General features: G+C 45.1%; 1 long non-coding RNA gene across 2 annotated transcripts in view; it reads left to right on the forward strand.

Annotated features, from left to right (window-relative positions):
- The window catches only part of LOC124399347, a 3,555-nt gene extending 1,266 nt beyond the window's left edge, over window positions 1–2,289 (forward strand). Inside the window, exons 2-3 of one of the 2 annotated variants that reach the window (XR_006928207.1) lie at window positions 327–470; window positions 646–2,289. This is a non-coding gene — a long non-coding RNA (uncharacterized LOC124399347). The remainder of the gene's footprint in view (window positions 1–326; window positions 471–645) is intronic. The other variant, XR_006928208.1, reaches the window with a different exon arrangement.
- Window positions 2,290–5,614: the final 3,325 nt, after the last annotated feature.

A 5,614-nucleotide genomic window follows, 5' to 3' on the forward strand; every position in this document is an offset into this window, starting at 1 on the left:
TGCAATAAGAAATGGAAAACATTTCATAAAAAAATTCCCTTTTCTCTCCATTCATAATACACTCTACCTTTTTCCTCTCCCTCTTCCCCACTCACTATTCTCTCTCTCTCTCTCTCTCTCTCTCTCTCTCTCTCTCTCTCTCTCTCTCTTTCTCTCTCAATCTTCTTTTGTAATTTACCAGAATATATTTGAATACATTTAAGATGATGTAACCCTGTAAAATTCCCACTGTCAGGTCTTCCTCTCTCATTTTCCTCCTCCTCTCTCTCTCTCTCTCTCTCTCTCTCTCTCTCTCTCTCTCTCTCTCTCTCTCATGGTGGACCCAGATTCCACCCCAGGAACCCTAAGAGTAAGATTGAGGTTGGAATACACCCTGGATGCAATCACACCTTACTTAGACACACATCCAGGCCTTTTGTGGGATAGGAGGAAACTGGAGAACATGGAGGAAGTCTGCACAGACTTTGTAGGTGAGGATCAAACCCTGGAGCTGTGAGTGCTATCTACTTCAGCTGTATATGTTCTTTTGCCTCATACAGAAAACTCTGAAATAAAGTTCACTGCGTCTACAAACTTTGTAACAATTTCAGGTTAATGTTCCTCAACATCTAATTGCAAAACAGTTGAATATCTCATAATTTACAGAACATAATATCATCAAAAGGTTCTGGGAATCTGGAGAAAAATCTGTGCACAACAGACGAGAGTGAAAATCAATATGGGATGGTCGTGATCTTCGGCCCTCAGGCAGCTCCGCGTTTAAAACATTCATGATTCTGTAATGGAGAATCACTGCATGGACTCATCAACACCTCCAGAAATCGTTGTCTGTGAACGCAGTTTGAACATTTTGTCATCCACAAATGCAGGTTAAATTTCTATCATGTAAAAAGAAGGCATGCGTGAACATGCTCCATAATCCATCCTTTCTGCGCCAAAGCTCATTTAAAATGTACTTCGGCAAAGTGGACAATAGTAGAAGAGTCCCGGTGCTGAACTGGTCTACCTGCAGTCTAGAACTTTCACCATTTTAAAACATTACATACAACATGAAACAAAAAACACAACAAAGGAAACCCAGAACTGTTGAGCTGCAAGAATCCTGTATCGGACACATATGGAATAACATTTCTTTCCCAAAACTTCCGAAAATGATCTCCTCAGTTCCCAGATGTACAGCATTTGAACAGAAGACGTGATGCTTCACACTTTTTTTGGAATTGGACTTTGTATTAGGACACCTAACATTTCCAGTCATATGTGCTTCTTTTCCATTCACTTGAACTAGGAGACTCGAACTTGAACCAAAATGACAATTATACACAAAGCCAGCTCCATAAAGATCTGCTTTCCATGAAAGATCTCCTGTTATAAACCCTGAACACCTATGGGATGAATGTGAACACTGACTGAACTTCAGGCCTTCTCACCTTCTCACCTACATCAATACATAACTTTACTAACATCCATGTGGCTGAATGAATCTCCACAAAATCCAGTGGAACATCTAGTGTAGCACATAGCAATCTAATGATCAGGTGTCTATAAACTTTTTGCTAGATAATGTAGCTAAAATGAATGCTTTCTCGACCAATCAGAATCTAGTATCTGGATGTATTCCGTTTTGAAGACAATGAAACGTGACTTCTTTGTGAAGAGTCACACGCTAGTCGATGACTTTCCCTCTGAGGATACACACGTGCTGCGTTCAGGGTCAGCGCTTTGTAGTGATTCGACATGCAATCAATGCAGCGTGTGTGTGTGTGTGTGTGTGTGTGTGTGTGTGTGTGTGTGTGTGTGAGCATGTTCTTGTAGTGAAATTTTGTTTGTGCTTGAAAGCATGTGTTGCTTTGTTCATAGGGTCAATACGTGTCGTCGTGTGCAGGGTGTAAATGAACAAATCGATCTATAACTATGGATATGACACACACACACTGACACCCACTATGACTCACACACACACACACACACACACACACACACACAGAGTGAAGGTGAAACTGTGAGTAGTGTTCCTGTAACAAATGTCCTTGATGCCGTGTTCCATAAACACAAGTGTGCGAACCTTTAAGATAAGAAACACTTTCACGAATAGATCATTTTATTTTTATTTGATGTTTTTATTTTATTTATTCTGTTCTGACGTGTGACTCATCACCATCAAGCTCAACTTTTTTGACTCAGAGCAGAAGCAACAGCAAAAGGCTCATCCTGTCACTATATGGGAGGGGAATGCACCACCCCTGATACCCCTCGTGCCCCTTCTACCCCTAATACCTCTAATACCCCTCATACCTCCAATACCCTTCATACACCTGATACATCTCACACCCCAATACCTCTGATACCCCTTATACCTTTAATACCCCTCATACCCCTCATACCCTCTCATACCTCCAATACCCCTCATAACCCTGATACCTCTCATACACCTGATACCCCTCATACCCCTAATATCCCTCATACACCTGATACCTCTCATACCCCTCATACCCCTGCTCCCCTCATACCTCGATTATCACTTATACCCCTAAAACCCCTCATACCCTGATACCCTTGATACCCCTCATACCTCTAATACCCCTTATACCCCTGATACCCCTCATACCCCTCATACCTCCAATACCCCTCATAACCCTGATACCTCTCATACCCCTCATACCCTGATACCCCTGATACCCCTGATACCCCTAATATCCCTCATACACCTGATACCTCTCATACCCCTGCTCCCCTCATACCTTATCACTTATACCCCTAAAACCCCTCATACCCCTGATACCCCTCATACCCCTCATACCTCTAATACCCCTTATACCCCTGATACCCCTCATGCCTCACATACCCCTTATATTCCTGATACATATGATACCCCCAGCAGGAACCATTTCTAAACAGCAAAATATTCAATGCCATATGAACAACCAGTGCCACACACACACACTCTATGCTAATGGGTTCTTATATGACACTGTGGCGGTTTTCCCAGTCATGTGACCCGAGCTGGAGGAATTCCGAGGAAAAGATTTGGAGCATAAACAGAAAGAGACACAATTCCTCCAAAAACCATTTATCCTGACATGCAGAATTACAGACATAATTAACTGCTGACTCCACTGAGGAGGAGACACACACACACACACACACACACACACACACACACACACACACACACACACTGTGCTTGAGGGAACACATTAACTCTACATAAACTCCAAAACATATATACACAGAGGAACACATGCTGCTGTGTACACAAACACACACACACACACACACACACAAACACACACACACACACACAGCAAACATGCAAGCAAAGGCCGCTGGGGATAAAATACACACAAATCTGAGATATGTCTAAAAAGATTACACCCTCATCACACTTTTTAACTGTTAAAGTACACACACACACACACACACACACACACACACACACACACACACACATACACACACACACACACCAAATTCCATCACTAGGAGGAAAACACAACCACATGGCGGGTACGATAGGCTATCATTATCCTCCACAAGATGTTCCAAGCATTTCAATTATCTGAAAGTTTTCGGAGAAATGGGGAATGAGACTGAGAGCTAATGCCATCCAGTTCCGTAAACACATGGAGAGAGAGAGAGAGAGAGAGAGAGAGAGAGAGAGAGAGAGAGAGGAATTTCACTAATAACCTCAACCATTCTAAAGGGCAAAGAACAAATGACCAAAAAGGGAAAGAAAGAAAGAAAGAAAGAAAGAAAGAAAGAAAGAAAGAAAGAAAGAAAGAAAGATAGATAGAAAGAAAGAAATACACTCACTTATTCACCCCTCACTCACACACTCACTCACACACTCACCCTGCACTCACACACACACACACACACACACACACACACACACACACACACACTCACTTACACCTCATTCACTCACTTACTCACTCACTCACTCACTCACCCCTCAATTACTCACTCACTCACTCACTCACACACTCACCAGCTCACTTACCGCCTCATTCCCTCACTCACTCACTCACTCACTCACTCACTCAAACACTCAAACACACACTCACCCACTCACACACTCACTCACTCATTCCATCACTCACTCACTTACTCACTTACACACTCACTCACTCACTCACACACTCACTCACTCACACACTCACCCCTCACTCACTCGCCCCTCACACACTCACTCACCCTCCTCACTCACTCACACTCACTCACTCACTCACTCACACTCACCCCTCACTCACTCACACTCACTCACTCACTCACTCACTCACTCACCCCTCACTCACTCACCCCTCACTCACTCACTCACTCACTCACTCACCCCTCACTCACTTACCCACTCACTTACTCACCCCTCACACTCACCCCTCACTCACTCACCCCTCACTCACTCACACTCTCACCCCTCACTCACTCACTCACTCCACTCACTCACTCACACTCATTCCCTCACTCACCCCTCACTCCTCACCCCTCACTCACTCACTCACTCACTCACACACACACTTACTAACTCACTCACTCACTCATTCACACACTGACAAACTCATCCCCTCATTCCCTCACTCCCCACCCCTCACTCACTCTCTCACTCGCTTACTGACTCACACACTCAGACCCCTCACTCACTCACTCACTCACTCACTCACACACTCATTCTCTCACACATTCACTTACTTACACACTCACACACTCACTCACTCACTCACCCCTCATTTCCTCACTCACTCACTCCTCACTCACTCACTCAAACACTCAAACACTCACTCACCCCTCACACACTCACTCATTTACTCACTCACTTACTCACTCACTCACTCACTCACTCACCACTCACTCACTCAAACACTCTCACCCACTCACCCCTCACTCACACCCTCATTCCCCACTCACTCACTCACTCACTCACTCACCCCCCATTCCCTCACTCACTCACTTACTCACTTAAACACTCACTCACTCACTTACTCACTCACTCACACACTCACCCCTCACTCACTCACCCCTCACACACTCACTCACTCACTTACTCACTCACTCACACACTCACCCCTCCCTCACTCACTCACACACTCACTCACTCACTTACTCACACACTCACCTCCTCACTCACTCACTCACCCCTCACTCACTCACCCCTCACTCACTCACTCACCACTCACCCCTCACTCACTCACTCACTCTCTCACCCCTCACTCACTCACTCACACACTCACCCCTTTACTCACTCACCCCTCACTCACTCACTCACTCACCACTCACTCACACACACACTTACTCACTCACTCACTCACTCATTCACATTGACAAACTCATCCCCTCATTCCCTCACTCCACCACCCCTCACTCACTCTCTCACTCGCTTACTGACTCACACACTCACTCACACACACTCACACACACACTTACTCACTCACTCAGACCCCTCACTCACTCACTCACTCACTCACTCACACACTCATTCTCTCACACACTCACTTACTTACACACTCACTCACTCACTCACACTCACCCCTCACTCACTCACTCACCCCTCACTCACTCACTCCTCACTCACTCACACTCACTCACTCACTCACACTCACCCCTCACTCACTCACCT

This window comes from Silurus meridionalis, chromosome 16 (assembly GCF_014805685.1).
Source record: "Silurus meridionalis isolate SWU-2019-XX chromosome 16, ASM1480568v1, whole genome shotgun sequence".
Taxonomy (NCBI): Eukaryota; Metazoa; Chordata; class Actinopteri; order Siluriformes; family Siluridae; genus Silurus; species Silurus meridionalis.